Source organism: Pan paniscus, chromosome 21, assembly GCF_029289425.2.
Source record: "Pan paniscus chromosome 21, NHGRI_mPanPan1-v2.0_pri, whole genome shotgun sequence".
NCBI lineage: Eukaryota > Metazoa > Chordata > Mammalia > Primates > Hominidae > Pan > Pan paniscus.
Window position 1 is genome coordinate 28429777 of NC_073270.2, and position 18431 is coordinate 28448207.

Below are 18431 nucleotides of genomic sequence, written 5' to 3' on the forward strand. Positions count from 1 at the left end.
CTCACAGATTTGAACCATTCTTTAGACAGAGCAGATTTGAAACACTCTTTTTGTGGATTTTACCAGTGGAGATTTCAAGCGATTTGAGGCCGTTTTTAGTAAAGGAAATATCCTCGTTTAAAAACTATACAGAATCATTCTCAGAAACTACTTTGTGATGTGTGTGTTTAACGCACAGAGTTTAACCTTTCTTTTCATAGAGCAGTTTGGAAACACTCTGTTTGTTAAGTTTGCAGCAGGATATTTGGACCACTTTGAGGCCTTCGTTGGAAACGGGATTTCTCAGTATACTGCTAGACCGATGAATTCCCAGTAACTTCTTTGTGTTGAGTTTATTCAACTCACTGAATTGAACCTTCCTTTAGACAGAGCAGTTTGGAAACACTCTTTTTGTGGAATTTGCAAGTGGAGATTTCAAGCGATTTGAGGCCAATTTTAGAAATCGAAATATCTTTGTATAAAAACAAGACAGAATCATTCTCAGAAACTACTTTGTGATGTGTGCGTTAAACTCACAGAGTTTCACCTTTCTTTTCATAGAGCAGTTTGGAAACACTCTGTTTCTTAAGTCTGCAAGGGGATATTTAGAGCTCTTTGAGGCCTTCGTTGGAAACGGGATTTCTTCACATACAGCTAGACAGATGAATTCTCAATAACTTCTTTGTGTTGTGTTTGCTCAACTCACAGAGTTGAACCTTTCTTTAGAGAGAGCAGATATGAAACACTCTTTTTGTAGATTTTACAAGTGGAGATTTCATACGATTTCAGGCGAATTGTAGTAAAGGAAATATCTTCGTTTAAAAACTAGACAGAATCATTCTCAGAAACTACTTTGTGATGTGTGCGTTCAACTCGCAGAGTTTAAGCTTTCTTTTCATAGAGCAGTTTGGAAACACTCTGTTTGTTACGTTTGCAGCAGGATATTTGGACCACTCTGAGGCCTTCGTTGGAAACGGGATTTCTCAGTATACTGCTAGACAGATGAATTCCCAGTAACTTCTTTGTGTTGTGTGTATTCACCTCACAGAGTTAAACTTTCCTTTACACAGAGCAGTTTGGAAACACTCTTTTTGTGGAATTTGCAACTGGAAATTTCAAGCGATTTGAGGAAAATTGCAGTCAAGGAAATATCTTCGTTTGAAAACTAGACAGAATCATTCTCAGAAACTACTTTGTGATTTGTGCGTTCAACTCACAGAGTTTCACCTTTCTTTTCATAGAACAGTTTGGAAACACTCTGTTTGTTAAGTCTGCAAGGGGATATTTAGACCTCTTTGAGGCCTTCGTTGGAAACGGGATTTCTCCATATAAAGCTGGACAGATGAATTCTCAGTAACTTCTTTGTGTTGTGTGTATTCAACTCACAGAGTTGAACCATTCTTTAGACAGAACAGATTTGAAACACTCTTTTTGTGGATTTTACAAGTGGAGATTTCAAGCCATTTGAGGCCATTTGTAGTAAAGGAAATATCTTCGTTTAAAAACTATAGAGAATCATTCTCAGAAACTACTTTGTGATGTGTGCGTTCAACTCACAGAGTTTCACCTTTGTTTTCATAGAGCAGTTTGGAAACACTCTGTTTGTTAAGTTTGCAGCAGGATATTTGGACCACTCTGAGGCCTTCGTTGGAAACGGGATTTCTCAGTATACTGCTAGACCGATGAATTCCCAGTAACTTCTTTGTGTTGAGTTTATTCAACTCACTGAATTGAACCTTCCTTTAGACAGAGCAGTTTGGAAACACTCTTTTTGTGGAATTTGCAAGTGGAGATTTCAAGCGATTTGAGGCCAATTTTAGAAATCGAAATATCTTTGTATATAAACTAGACAGAATCATTCTCAGAAACGACTTTGTGATCTGTGCGTTAAACTCACAGAGTTTCACCTTTCTTTTCATAGAGCAGTTTGGAAACACTCTGTTTCTTAAGTCTGCAAGGGGATATTTAGAGCTCTTTGAGGCCTTCGTTGGAAACGGGATTTCTTCATATACAGCTAGACAGATGAATTCTCAATAACTTCTTTGTGTTGTGTTTGTTCAACTCACAGAGTTGAACCTTTCTATAGAGAGAGCAGATATGAAAAACTCTTTTTGTAGATTTTACAAGTGGAGATTTCATACGATTTCAGGCGAATTGTAGTAAAGGAAATATCTTCGTTTAAAAACTAGACAGAATCATTCTCAGAAACTACTTTGTGATGTGTGCGTTCAACTCACAGAGTTTCACCTTTCTTTTCATAGAGCAGTTTGGAAACACTCTGTTTGTAAAGTTTGAAGCAGGATAATTGGACCACTCTGAGGACTTCGTTGGAAACGGGATTTCTCAGTATACTGCTAGACAGAGGAATTCCCAGTAACTTCTTTGTGTTGTGTGTATTCACCTCACAGAGTTAAACTTTCCTTTACACAGAGCAGTTTGGAAACACTCTTTTTGTGGAATTTGCAACTGGAAATTTCAAGCGATTTCAGGAAAATTGTAGTCAAGGAAATATCTTCGTTCAAAAACTACACAGAATCATTCTGAGAGACTACTTTGTGATGTGTGCGTTCAACTCACGGAGTTTAACGTTTCTTTTCATAGAGCAGTTTGGAAACACTCTGTTTGTTAAGTCCGCAAGGTGATATTTAGACCTCTTTGAGGCCTTCGTTGGAAACGGGATTTCTTCATATAAAGCTAGACAGATGAATTCTCAGTAACTTATTTGTGTTGTGTGTATTCAACTCACAGATTTGAACCATTCTTTAGACAGAGCAGATTTGAAACACTCTTTTTGTGGATTTTACAAGTGGAGATTTCAAGCGATTTGAGGCCGTTTTTAGTAAAGGAAATATCCTCGTTTAAAAACTATACAGAATCATTCTCAGAAACTACTTTGTGATGTGTGTGTTTAACGCACAGAGTTTAACCTTTCTTTTCATAGAGCAGTTTGGAAACACTCTGTTTGTTAAGTTTGCAGCAGGATATTTGGACCACTTTGAGGCCTTCGTTGGAAACGGGATTTCTCAGTATACTGCTAGACCGATGAATTCCCAGTAACTTCTTTGTGTTGAGTTTATTCAACTCACTGAATTGAACCTTCCTTTAGACAGAGCAGTTTGGAAACACTCTTTTTGTGGAATTTGCAAGTGGAGATTTCAAGCGATTTGAGGCCAATTTTAGAAATCGAAATATCTTTGTATAAAAACAAGACAGAATCATTCTCAGAAACTACTTTGTGATGTGTGCGTTAAACTCACAGAGTTTCACCTTTCTTTTCATAGAGCAGTTTGGAAACACTCTGTTTCTTAAGTCTGCAAGGGGATATTTAGAGCTCTTTGAGGCCTTCGTTGGAAACGGGATTTCTTCACATACAGCTAGACAGATGAATTCTCAATAACTTCTTTGTGTTGTGTTTGCTCAACTCACAGAGTTGAACCTTTCTTTAGAGAGAGCAGATATGAAACACTCTTTTTGTAGATTTTACAAGTGGAGATTTCATACGATTTCAGGCGAATTGTAGTAAAGGAAATATCTTCGTTTAAAAACTAGACAGAATCATTCTCAGAAACTACTTTGTGATGTGTGCGTTCAAATCACAGAGTTTCACCTTTCTTTTCATAGAGCAGTTTGGAAACACTCTGTTTGTTAAGTTTGCAGCAGGATATTTGGACCACTCTGAGGCCTTCGTTGGAAACGGGATTTCTCAGTATACTGCTAGACAGATGAATTCCCAGTAACTTCTTTGTGTTGTGTGTATTCACCTCACAGAGTTAAACTTTCCTTTACACAGAGCAGTTTGGAAACACTCTTTTTGTGGAATTTGCAACTGGAAATTTCAAGCGATTTGAGGAAAATTGCAGTCAAGGAAATATCTTCGTTTGAAAACTAGACAGAATCATTCTCAGAAACTACTTTGTGATTTGTGCGTTCAACTCACAGAGTTTCACCTTTCTTTTCATAGAGCAGTTTGGAAACACTCTGTTTGTTAAGTCTGCAAGGGGATATTTAGACCTCTTTGAGGCCTTCGTTGGAAACGGGATTTCTCCATATAAAGCTGGACAGATGAATTCTCAGTAACTTCTTTGTGTTGTGTGTATTCAACTCACAGAGTTGAACCATTCTTTAGACAGAACAGATTTGAAACACTCTTTTTGTGGATTTTACAAGTGGAGATTTCAAGCCATTTGAGGCCATTTGTAGTAAAGGAAATATCTTCGTTTAAAAACTATAGAGAATCATTCTCAGAAACTACTTTGTGATGTGTGCGTTCAACTCACAGAGTTTCACCTTTCTTTTCATAGAGCAGTTTGGAAACACTCTGTTTGTTAAGTTTGCAGCAGGATATTTGGACCACTCTGAGGCCTTCGTTGGAAACGGGATTTCTCAGTATACTGCTAGACCGATGAATTCCCAGTAACTTCTTTGTGTTGAGTTTATTCAACTCACTGAATTGAACCTTCCTTTAGACAGAGCAGTTTGGAAACACTCTTTTTGTGGAATTTGCAAGTGGAGATTTCAAGCGATTTGAGGCCAATTTTAGAAATCGAAATATCTTTGTATATAAACTAGACAGAATCATTCTCAGAAACGACTTTGTGATCTGTGCGTTAAACTCACAGAGTTTCACCTTTCTTTTCATAGAGCAGTTTGGAAACACTCTGTTTCTTAAGTCTGCAAGGGGATATTTAGAGCTCTTTGAGGCCTTCGTTGGAAACGGGATTTCTTCATATACAGCTAGACAGATGAATTCTCAATAACTTCTTTGTGTTGTGTTTGTTCAACTCACAGAGTTGAACCTTTCTATAGAGAGAGCAGATATGAAAAACTCTTTTTGTAGATTTTACAAGTGGAGATTTCATACGATTTCAGGCGAATTGTAGTAAAGGAAATATCTTCGTTTAAAAACTAGACAGAATCATTCTCAGAAACTACTTTGTGATGTGTGCGTTCAACTCACAGAGTTTCACCTTTCTTTTCATAGAGCAGTTTGGAAACACTCTGTTTGTAAAGTTTGAAGCAGGATAATTGGACCACTCTGAGGACTTCGTTGGAAACGGGATTTCTCAGTATACTGCTAGACAGAGGAATTCCCAGTAACTTCTTTGTGTTGTGTGTATTCACCTCACAGAGTTAAACTTTCCTTTACACAGAGCAGTTTGGAAACACTCTTTTTGTGGAATTTGCAACTGGAAATTTCAAGCGATTTCAGGAAAATTGTAGTCAAGGAAATATCTTCGTTCAAAAACTACACAGAATCATTCTGAGAGACTACTTTGTGATGTGTGCGTTCAACTCACGGAGTTTAACGTTTCTTTTCATAGAGCAGTTTGGAAACACTCTGTTTGTTAAGTCCGCAAGGTGATATTTAGACCTCTTTGAGGCCTTCGTTGGAAACGGGATTTCTTCATATAAAGCTAGACAGATGAATTCTCAGTAACTTATTTGTGTTGTGTGTATTCAACTCACAGATTTGAACCATTCTTTAGACAGAGCAGATTTGAAACACTCTTTTTGTGGATTTTACAAGTGGAGATTTCAAGCGATTTGAGGCCGTTTTTAGTAAAGGAAATATCCTCGTTTAAAAACTATACAGAATCATTCTCAGAAACTACTTTGTGATGTGTGTGTTTAACGCACAGAGTTTAACCTTTCTTTTCATAGAGCAGTTTGGAAACACTCTGTTTGTTAAGTTTGCAGCAGGATATTTGGACCACTTTGAGGCCTTCGTTGGAAACGGGATTTCTCAGTATACTGCTAGACCGATGAATTCCCAGTAACTTCTTTGTGTTGAGTTTATTCAACTCACTGAATTGAACCTTCCTTTAGACAGAGCAGTTTGGAAACACTCTTTTTGTGGAATTTGCAAGTGGAGATTTCAAGCGATTTGAGGCCAATTTTAGAAATCGAAATATCTTTGTATAAAAACAAGACAGAATCATTCTCAGAAACTACTTTGTGATGTGTGCGTTAAACTCACAGAGTTTCACCTTTCTTTTCATAGAGCAGTTTGGAAACACTCTGTTTCTTAAGTCTGCAAGGGGATATTTAGAGCTCTTTGAGGCCTTCGTTGGAAACGGGATTTCTTCACATACAGCTAGACAGATGAATTCTCAATAACTTCTTTGTGTTGTGTTTGCTCAACTCACAGAGTTGAACCTTTCTTTAGAGAGAGCAGATATGAAACACTCTTTTTGTAGATTTTACAAGTGGAGATTTCATACGATTTCAGGCGAATTGTAGTAAAGGAAATATCTTCGTTTAAAAACTAGACAGAATCATTCTCAGAAACTACTTTGTGATGTGTGCGTTCAAATCACAGAGTTTCACCTTTCATTTCATAGAGCAGTTTGGAAACACTCTGTTTGTTAAGTTTGCAGCAGGATATTTGGACCACTCTGAGGCCTTCGTTGGAAACGGGATTTCTCAGTATACTGCTAGACAGATGAATTCCCAGTAACTTCTTTGTGTTGTGTGTATTCACCTCACAGAGTTAAACTTTCCTTTACACAGAGCAGTTTGGAAACACTCTTTTTGTGGAATTTGCAACTGGAAATTTCAAGCGATTTGAGGAAAATTGCAGTCAAGGAAATATCTTCGTTTGAAAACTAGACAGAATCATTCTCAGAAACTACTTTGTGATTTGTGCGTTCAACTCACAGAGTTTCACCTTTCTTTTCATAGAACAGTTTGGAAACACTCTGTTTGTTAAGTCTGCAAGGGGATATTTAGACCTCTTTGAGGCCTTCGTTGGAAACGGGATTTCTCCATATAAAGCTGGACAGATGAATTCTCAGTAACTTCTTTGTGTTGTGTGTATTCAACTCACAGAGTTGAACCATTCTTTAGACAGAACAGATTTGAAACACTCTTTTTGTGGATTTTACAAGTGGAGATTTCAAGCCATTTGAGGCCATTTGTAGTAAAGGAAATATCTTCGTTTAAAAACTATAGAGAATCATTCTCAGAAACTACTTTGTGATGTGTGCGTTCAACTCACAGAGTTTCACCTTTCTTTTCATAGAGCAGTTTGGAAACACTCTGTTTGTTAAGTTTGCAGCAGGATATTTGGACCACTCTGAGGCCTTCGTTGGAAACGGGATTTCTCAGTATACTGCTAGACCGATGAATTCCCAGTAACTTCTTTGTGTTGAGTTTATTCAACTCACTGAATTGAACCTTCCTTTAGACAGAGCAGTTTGGAAACACTCTTTTTGTGGAATTTGCAAGTGGAGATTTCAAGCGATTTGAGGCCAATTTTAGAAATCGAAATATCTTTGTATATAAACTAGACAGAATCATTCTCAGAAACGACTTTGTGATCTGTGCGTTAAACTCACAGAGTTTCACCTTTCTTTTCATAGAGCAGTTTGGAAACACTCTGTTTCTTAAGTCTGCAAGGGGATATTTAGAGCTCTTTGAGGCCTTCGTTGGAAACGGGATTTCTTCATATACAGCTAGACAGATGAATTCTCAATAACTTCTTTGTGTTGTGTTTGTTCAACTCACAGAGTTGAACCTTTCTATAGAGAGAGCAGATATGAAAAACTCTTTTTGTAGATTTTACAAGTGGAGATTTCATACGATTTCAGGCGAATTGTAGTAAAGGAAATATCTTCGTTTAAAAACTAGACAGAATCATTCTCAGAAACTACTTTGTGATGTGTGCGTTCAACTCACAGAGTTTCACCTTTCTTTTCATAGAGCAGTTTGGAAACACTCTGTTTGTAAAGTTTGAAGCAGGATAATTGGACCACTCTGAGGACTTCGTTGGAAACGGGATTTCTCAGTATACTGCTAGACAGAGGAATTCCCAGTAACTTCTTTGTGTTGTGTGTATTCACCTCACAGAGTTAAACTTTCCTTTACACAGAGCAGTTTGGAAACACTCTTTTTGTGGAATTTGCAACTGGAAATTTCAAGCGATTTCAGGAAAATTGTAGTCAAGGAAATATCTTCGTTCAAAAACTACACAGAATCATTCTGAGAGACTACTTTGTGATGTGTGCGTTCAACTCACGGAGTTTAACGTTTCTTTTCATAGAGCAGTTTGGAAACACTCTGTTTGTTAAGTCCGCAAGGTGATATTTAGACCTCTTTGAGGCCTTCGTTGGAAACGGGATTTCTTCATATAAAGCTAGACAGATGAATTCTCAGTAACTTATTTGTGTTGTGTGTATTCAACTCACAGATTTGAACCATTCTTTAGACAGAGCAGATTTGAAACACTCTTTTTGTGGATTTTACAAGTGGAGATTTCAAGCGATTTGAGGCCGTTTTTAGTAAAGGAAATATCCTCGTTTAAAAACTATACAGAATCATTCTCAGAAACTACTTTGTGATGTGTGTGTTTAACGCACAGAGTTTAACCTTTCTTTTCATAGAGCAGTTTGGAAACACTCTGTTTGTTAAGTTTGCAGCAGGATATTTGGACCACTTTGAGGCCTTCGTTGGAAACGGGATTTCTCAGTATACTGCTAGACCGATGAATTCCCAGTAACTTCTTTGTGTTGAGTTTATTCAACTCACTGAATTGAACCTTCCTTTAGACAGAGCAGTTTGGAAACACTCTTTTTGTGGAATTTGCAAGTGGAGATTTCAAGCGATTTGAGGCCAATTTTAGAAATCGAAATATCTTTGTATAAAAACAAGACAGAATCATTCTCAGAAACTACTTTGTGATGTGTGCGTTAAACTCACAGAGTTTCACCTTTCTTTTCATAGAGCAGTTTGGAAACACTCTGTTTCTTAAGTCTGCAAGGGGATATTTAGAGCTCTTTGAGGCCTTCGTTGGAAACGGGATTTCTTCACATACAGCTAGACAGATGAATTCTCAATAACTTCTTTGTGTTGTGTTTGCTCAACTCACAGAGTTGAACCTTTCTTTAGAGAGAGCAGATATGAAACACTCTTTTTGTAGATTTTACAAGTGGAGATTTCATACGATTTCAGGCGAATTGTAGTAAAGGAAATATCTTCGTTTAAAAACTAGACAGAATCATTCTCAGAAACTACTTTGTGATGTGTGCGTTCAAATCACAGAGTTTCACCTTTCTTTTCATAGAGCAGTTTGGAAACACTCTGTTTGTTAAGTTTGCAGCAGGATATTTGGACCACTCTGAGGCCTTCGTTGGAAACGGGATTTCTCAGTATACTGCTAGACAGATGAATTCCCAGTAACTTCTTTGTGTTGTGTGTATTCACCTCACAGAGTTAAACTTTCCTTTACACAGAGCAGTTTGGAAACACTCTTTTTGTGGAATTTGCAACTGGAAATTTCAAGCGATTTGAGGAAAATTGCAGTCAAGGAAATATCTTCGTTTGAAAACTAGACAGAATCATTCTCAGAAACTACTTTGTGATTTGTGCGTTCAACTCACAGAGTTTCACCTTTCTTTTCATAGAGCAGTTTGGAAACACTCTGTTTGTTAAGTCTGCAAGGGGATATTTAGACCTCTTTGAGGCCTTCGTTGGAAACGGGATTTCTCCATATAAAGCTGGACAGATGAATTCTCAGTAACTTCTTTGTGTTGTGTGTATTCAACTCACAGAGTTGAACCATTCTTTAGACAGAACAGATTTGAAACACTCTTTTTGTGGATTTTACAAGTGGAGATTTCAAGCCATTTGAGGCCATTTGTAGTAAAGGAAATATCTTCGTTTAAAAACTATAGAGAATCATTCTCAGAAACTACTTTGTGATGTGTGCGTTCAACTCACAGAGTTTCACCTTTCTTTTCATAGAGCAGTTTGGAAACACTCTGTTTGTTAAGTTTGCAGCAGGATATTTGGACCACTCTGAGGCCTTCGTTGGAAACGGGATTTCTCAGTATACTGCTAGACCGATGAATTCCCAGTAACTTCTTTGTGTTGAGTTTATTCAACTCACTGAATTGAACCTTCCTTTAGACAGAGCAGTTTGGAAACACTCTTTTTGTGGAATTTGCAAGTGGAGATTTCAAGCGATTTGAGGCCAATTTTAGAAATCGAAATATCTTTGTATATAAACTAGACAGAATCATTCTCAGAAACGACTTTGTGATCTGTGCGTTAAACTCACAGAGTTTCACCTTTCTTTTCATAGAGCAGTTTGGAAACACTCTGTTTCTTAAGTCTGCAAGGGGATATTTAGAGCTCTTTGAGGCCTTCGTTGGAAACGGGATTTCTTCATATACAGCTAGACAGATGAATTCTCAATAACTTCTTTGTGTTGTGTTTGTTCAACTCACAGAGTTGAACCTTTCTATAGAGAGAGCAGATATGAAAAACTCTTTTTGTAGATTTTACAAGTGGAGATTTCATACGATTTCAGGCGAATTGTAGTAAAGGAAATATCTTCGTTTAAAAACTAGACAGAATCATTCTCAGAAACTACTTTGTGATGTGTGCGTTCAACTCACAGAGTTTCACCTTTCTTTTCATAGAGCAGTTTGGAAACACTCTGTTTGTAAAGTTTGAAGCAGGATAATTGGACCACTCTGAGGACTTCGTTGGAAACGGGATTTCTCAGTATACTGCTAGACAGAGGAATTCCCAGTAACTTCTTTGTGTTGTGTGTATTCACCTCACAGAGTTAAACTTTCCTTTACACAGAGCAGTTTGGAAACACTCTTTTTGTGGAATTTGCAACTGGAAATTTCAAGCGATTTCAGGAAAATTGTAGTCAAGGAAATATCTTCGTTCAAAAACTACACAGAATCATTCTGAGAGACTACTTTGTGATGTGTGCGTTCAACTCACGGAGTTTAACGTTTCTTTTCATAGAGCAGTTTGGAAACACTCTGTTTGTTAAGTCCGCAAGGTGATATTTAGACCTCTTTGAGGCCTTCGTTGGAAACGGGATTTCTTCATATAAAGCTAGACAGATGAATTCTCAGTAACTTATTTGTGTTGTGTGTATTCAACTCACAGATTTGAACCATTCTTTAGACAGAGCAGATTTGAAACACTCTTTTTGTGGATTTTACAAGTGGAGATTTCAAGCGATTTGAGGCCGTTTTTAGTAAAGGAAATATCCTCGTTTAAAAACTATACAGAATCATTCTCAGAAACTACTTTGTGATGTGTGTGTTTAACGCACAGAGTTTAACCTTTCTTTTCATAGAGCAGTTTGGAAACACTCTGTTTGTTAAGTTTGCAGCAGGATATTTGGACCACTTTGAGGCCTTCGTTGGAAACGGGATTTCTCAGTATACTGCTAGACCGATGAATTCCCAGTAACTTCTTTGTGTTGAGTTTATTCAACTCACTGAATTGAACCTTCCTTTAGACAGAGCAGTTTGGAAACACTCTTTTTGTGGAATTTGCAAGTGGAGATTTCAAGCGATTTGAGGCCAATTTTAGAAATCGAAATATCTTTGTATAAAAACAAGACAGAATCATTCTCAGAAACTACTTTGTGATGTGTGCGTTAAACTCACAGAGTTTCACCTTTCTTTTCATAGAGCAGTTTGGAAACACTCTGTTTCTTAAGTCTGCAAGGGGATATTTAGAGCTCTTTGAGGCCTTCGTTGGAAACGGGATTTCTTCACATACAGCTAGACAGATGAATTCTCAATAACTTCTTTGTGTTGTGTTTGCTCAACTCACAGAGTTGAACCTTTCTTTAGAGAGAGCAGATATGAAACACTCTTTTTGTAGATTTTACAAGTGGAGATTTCATACGATTTCAGGCGAATTGTAGTAAAGGAAATATCTTCGTTTAAAAACTAGACAGAATCATTCTCAGAAACTACTTTGTGATGTGTGCGTTCAAATCACAGAGTTTCACCTTTCTTTTCATAGAGCAGTTTGGAAACACTCTGTTTGTTAAGTTTGCAGCAGGATATTTGGACCACTCTGAGGCCTTCGTTGGAAACGGGATTTCTCAGTATACTGCTAGACAGATGAATTCCCAGTAACTTCTTTGTGTTGTGTGTATTCACCTCACAGAGTTAAACTTTCCTTTACACAGAGCAGTTTGGAAACACTCTTTTTGTGGAATTTGCAACTGGAAATTTCAAGCGATTTGAGGAAAATTGCAGTCAAGGAAATATCTTCGTTTGAAAACTAGACAGAATCATTCTCAGAAACTACTTTGTGATTTGTGCGTTCAACTCACAGAGTTTCACCTTTCTTTTCATAGAACAGTTTGGAAACACTCTGTTTGTTAAGTCTGCAAGGGGATATTTAGACCTCTTTGAGGCCTTCGTTGGAAACGGGATTTCTCCATATAAAGCTGGACAGATGAATTCTCAGTAACTTCTTTGTGTTGTGTGTATTCAACTCACAGAGTTGAACCATTCTTTAGACAGAACAGATTTGAAACACTCTTTTTGTGGATTTTACAAGTGGAGATTTCAAGCCATTTGAGGCCATTTGTAGTAAAGGAAATATCTTCGTTTAAAAACTATAGAGAATCATTCTCAGAAACTACTTTGTGATGTGTGCGTTCAACTCACAGAGTTTCACCTTTCTTTTCATAGAGCAGTTTGGAAACACTCTGTTTGTTAAGTTTGCAGCAGGATATTTGGACCACTCTGAGGCCTTCGTTGGAAACGGGATTTCTCAGTATACTGCTAGACCGATGAATTCCCAGTAACTTCTTTGTGTTGAGTTTATTCAACTCACTGAATTGAACCTTCCTTTAGACAGAGCAGTTTGGAAACACTCTTTTTGTGGAATTTGCAAGTGGAGATTTCAAGCGATTTGAGGCCAATTTTAGAAATCGAAATATCTTTGTATATAAACTAGACAGAATCATTCTCAGAAACGACTTTGTGATCTGTGCGTTAAACTCACAGAGTTTCACCTTTCTTTTCATAGAGCAGTTTGGAAACACTCTGTTTCTTAAGTCTGCAAGGGGATATTTAGAGCTCTTTGAGGCCTTCGTTGGAAACGGGATTTCTTCATATACAGCTAGACAGATGAATTCTCAATAACTTCTTTGTGTTGTGTTTGTTCAACTCACAGAGTTGAACCTTTCTATAGAGAGAGCAGATATGAAAAACTCTTTTTGTAGATTTTACAAGTGGAGATTTCATACGATTTCAGGCGAATTGTAGTAAAGGAAATATCTTCGTTTAAAAACTAGACAGAATCATTCTCAGAAACTACTTTGTGATGTGTGCGTTCAAATCACAGAGTTTCACCTTTCTTTTCATAGAGCAGTTTGGAAACACTCTGTTTGTAAAGTTTGAAGCAGGATAATTGGACCACTCTGAGGACTTCGTTGGAAACGGGATTTCTCAGTATACTGCTAGACAGAGGAATTCCCAGTAACTTCTTTGTGTTGTGTGTATTCACCTCACAGAGTTAAACTTTCCTTTACACAGAGCAGTTTGGAAACACTCTTTTTGTGGAATTTGCAACTGGAAATTTCAAGCGATTTCAGGAAAATTGTAGTCAAGGAAATATCTTCGTTCAAAAACTACACAGAATCATTCTGAGAGACTACTTTGTGATGTGTGCGTTCAACTCACGGAGTTTAACGTTTCTTTTCATAGAGCAGTTTGGAAACACTCTGTTTGTTAAGTCCGCAAGGTGATATTTAGACCTCTTTGAGGCCTTCGTTGGAAACGGGATTTCTTCATATAAAGCTAGACAGATGAATTCTCAGTAACTTATTTGTGTTGTGTGTATTCAACTCACAGATTTGAACCATTCTTTAGACAGAGCAGATTTGAAACACTCTTTTTGTGGATTTTACAAGTGGAGATTTCAAGCGATTTGAGGCCGTTTTTAGTAAAGGAAATATCCTCGTTTAAAAACTATACAGAATCATTCTCAGAAACTACTTTGTGATGTGTGTGTTTAACGCACAGAGTTTAACCTTTCTTTTCATAGAGCAGTTTGGAAACACTCTGTTTGTTAAGTTTGCAGCAGGATATTTGGACCACTTTGAGGCCTTCGTTGGAAACGGGATTTCTCAGTATACTGCTAGACCGATGAATTCCCAGTAACTTCTTTGTGTTGAGTTTATTCAACTCACTGAATTGAACCTTCCTTTAGACAGAGCAGTTTGGAAACACTCTTTTTGTGGAATTTGCAAGTGGAGATTTCAAGCGATTTGAGGCCAATTTTAGAAATCGAAATATCTTTGTATAAAAACAAGACAGAATCATTCTCAGAAACTACTTTGTGATGTGTGCGTTAAACTCACAGAGTTTCACCTTTCTTTTCATAGAGCAGTTTGGAAACACTCTGTTTCTTAAGTCTGCAAGGGGATATTTAGAGCTCTTTGAGGCCTTCGTTGGAAACGGGATTTCTTCACATACAGCTAGACAGATGAATTCTCAATAACTTCTTTGTGTTGTGTTTGCTCAACTCACAGAGTTGAACCTTTCTTTAGAGAGAGCAGATATGAAACACTCTTTTTGTAGATTTTACAAGTGGAGATTTCATACGATTTCAGGCGAATTGTAGTAAAGGAAATATCTTCGTTTAAAAACTAGACAGAATCATTCTCAGAAACTACTTTGTGATGTGTGCGTTCAAATCACAGAGTTTCACCTTTCTTTTCATAGAGCAGTTTGGAAACACTCTGTTTGTTAAGTTTGCAGCAGGATATTTGGACCACTCTGAGGCCTTCGTTGGAAACGGGATTTCTCAGTATACTGCTAGACAGATGAATTCCCAGTAACTTCTTTGTGTTGTGTGTATTCACCTCACAGAGTTAAACTTTCCTTTACACAGAGCAGTTTGGAAACACTCTTTTTGTGGAATTTGCAACTGGAAATTTCAAGCGATTTGAGGAAAATTGCAGTCAAGGAAATATCTTCGTTTGAAAACTAGACAGAATCATTCTCAGAAACTACTTTGTGATTTGTGCGTTCAACTCACAGAGTTTCACCTTTCTTTTCATAGAACAGTTTGGAAACACTCTGTTTGTTAAGTCTGCAAGGGGATATTTAGACCTCTTTGAGGCCTTCGTTGGAAACGGGATTTCTCCATATAAAGCTGGACAGATGAATTCTCAGTAACTTCTTTGTGTTGTGTGTATTCAACTCACAGAGTTGAACCATTCTTTAGACAGAACAGATTTGAAACACTCTTTTTGTGGATTTTACAAGTGGAGATTTCAAGCCATTTGAGGCCATTTGTAGTAAAGGAAATATCTTCGTTTAAAAACTATAGAGAATCATTCTCAGAAACTACTTTGTGATGTGTGCGTTCAACTCACAGAGTTTCACCTTTCTTTTCATAGAGCAGTTTGGAAACACTCTGTTTGTTAAGTTTGCAGCAGGATATTTGGACCACTCTGAGGCCTTCGTTGGAAACGGGATTTCTCAGTATACTGCTAGACCGATGAATTCCCAGTAACTTCTTTGTGTTGAGTTTATTCAACTCACTGAATTGAACCTTCCTTTAGACAGAGCAGTTTGGAAACACTCTTTTTGTGGAATTTGCAAGTGGAGATTTCAAGCGATTTGAGGCCAATTTTAGAAATCGAAATATCTTTGTATATAAACTAGACAGAATCATTCTCAGAAACGACTTTGTGATCTGTGCGTTAAACTCACAGAGTTTCACCTTTCTTTTCATAGAGCAGTTTGGAAACACTCTGTTTCTTAAGTCTGCAAGGGGATATTTAGAGCTCTTTGAGGCCTTCGTTGGAAACGGGATTTCTTCATATACAGCTAGACAGATGAATTCTCAATAACTTCTTTGTGTTGTGTTTGTTCAACTCACAGAGTTGAACCTTTCTATAGAGAGAGCAGATATGAAAAACTCTTTTTGTAGATTTTACAAGTGGAGATTTCATACGATTTCAGGCGAATTGTAGTAAAGGAAATATCTTCGTTTAAAAACTAGACAGAATCATTCTCAGAAACTACTTTGTGATGTGTGCGTTCAACTCACAGAGTTTCACCTTTCTTTTCATAGAGCAGTTTGGAAACACTCTGTTTGTAAAGTTTGAAGCAGGATAATTGGACCACTCTGAGGACTTCGTTGGAAACGGGATTTCTCAGTATACTGCTAGACAGAGGAATTCCCAGTAACTTCTTTGTGTTGTGTGTATTCACCTCACAGAGTTAAACTTTCCTTTACACAGAGCAGTTTGGAAACACTCTTTTTGTGGAATTTGCAACTGGAAATTTCAAGCGATTTCAGGAAAATTGTAGTCAAGGAAATATCTTCGTTCAAAAACTACACAGAATCATTCTGAGAGACTACTTTGTGATGTGTGCGTTCAACTCACGGAGTTTAACGTTTCTTTTCATAGAGCAGTTTGGAAACACTCTGTTTGTTAAGTCCGCAAGGTGATATTTAGACCTCTTTGAGGCCTTCGTTGGAAACGGGATTTCTTCATATAAAGCTAGACAGATGAATTCTCAGTAACTTATTTGTGTTGTGTGTATTCAACTCACAGATTTGAACCATTCTTTAGACAGAGCAGATTTGAAACACTCTTTTTGTGGATTTTACAAGTGGAGATTTCAAGCGATTTGAGGCCGTTTTTAGTAAAGGAAATATCCTCGTTTAAAAACTATACAGAATCATTCTCAGAAACTACTTTGTGATGTGTGTGTTTAACGCACAGAGTTTAACCTTTCTTTTCATAGAGCAGTTTGGAAACACTCTGTTTGTTAAGTTTGCAGCAGGATATTTGGACCACTTTGAGGCCTTCGTTGGAAACGGGATTTCTCAGTATACTGCTAGACCGATGAATTCCCAGTAACTTCTTTGTGTTGAGTTTATTCAACTCACTGAATTGAACCTTCCTTTAGACAGAGCAGTTTGGAAACACTCTTTTTGTGGAATTTGCAAGTGGAGATTTCAAGCGATTTGAGGCCAATTTTAGAAATCGAAATATCTTTGTATAAAAACAAGACAGAATCATTCTCAGAAACTACTTTGTGATGTGTGCGTTAAACTCACAGAGTTTCACCTTTCTTTTCATAGAGCAGTTTGGAAACACTCTGTTTCTTAAGTCTGCAAGGGGATATTTAGAGCTCTTTGAGGCCTTCGTTGGAAACGGGATTTCTTCACATACAGCTAGACAGATGAATTCTCAATAACTTCTTTGTGTTGTGTTTGCTCAACTCACAGAGTTGAACCTTTCTTTAGAGAGAGCAGATATGAAACACTCTTTTTGTAGATTTTACAAGTGGAGATTTCATACGATTTCAGGCGAATTGTAGTAAAGGAAATATCTTCGTTTAAAAACTAGACAGAATCATTCTCAGAAACTACTTTGTGATGTGTGCGTTCAAATCACAGAGTTTCACCTTTCTTTTCATAGAGCAGTTTGGAAACACTCTGTTTGTTAAGTTTGCAGCAGGATATTTGGACCACTCTGAGGCCTTCGTTGGAAACGGGATTTCTCAGTATACTGCTAGACAGATGAATTCCCAGTAACTTCTTTGTGTTGTGTGTATTCACCTCACAGAGTTAAACTTTCCTTTACACAGAGCAGTTTGGAAACACTCTTTTTGTGGAATTTGCAACTGGAAATTTCAAGCGATTTGAGGAAAATTGCAGTCAAGGAAATATCTTCGTTTGAAAACTAGACAGAATCATTCTCAGAAACTACTTTGTGATTTGTGCGTTCAACTCACAGAGTTTCACCTTTCTTTTCATAGAACAGTTTGGAAACACTCTGTTTGTTAAGTCTGCAAGGGGATATTTAGACCTCTTTGAGGCCTTCGTTGGAAACGGGATTTCTCCATATAAAGCTGGACAGATGAATTCTCAGTAACTTCTTTGTGTTGTGTGTATTCAACTCACAGAGTTGAACCATTCTTTAGACAGAACAGATTTGAAACACTCTTTTTGTGGATTTTACAAGTGGAGATTTCAAGCCATTTGAGGCCATTTGTAGTAAAGGAAATATCTTCGTTTAAAAACTATAGAGAATCATTCTCAGAAACTACTTTGTGATGTGTGCGTTCAACTCACAGAGTTTCACCTTTCTTTTCATAGAGCAGTTTGGAAACACTCTGTTTGTTAAGTTTGCAGCAGGATATTTGGACCACTCTGAGGCCTTCGTTGGAAACGGGATTTCTCAGTATACTGCTAGACCGATGAATTCCCAGTAACTTCTTTGTGTTGAGTTTATTCAACTCACTGAATTGAACCTTCCTTTAGACAGAGCAGTTTGGAAACACTCTTTTTGTGGAATTTGCAAGTGGAGATTTCAAGCGATTTGAGGCCAATTTTAGAAATCGAAATATCTTTGTATATAAACTAGACAGAATCATTCTCAGAAACGACTTTGTGATCTGTGCGTTAAACTCACAGAGTTTCACCTTTCTTTTCATAGAGCAGTTTGGAAACACTCTGTTTCTTAAGTCTGCAAGGGGATATTTAGAGCTCTTTGAGGCCTTCGTTGGAAACGGGATTTCTTCATATACAGCTAGACAGATGAATTCTCAATAACTTCTTTGTGTTGTGTTTGTTCAACTCACAGAGTTGAACCTTTCTATAGAGAGAGCAGATATGAAAAACTCTTTTTGTAGATTTTACAAGTGGAG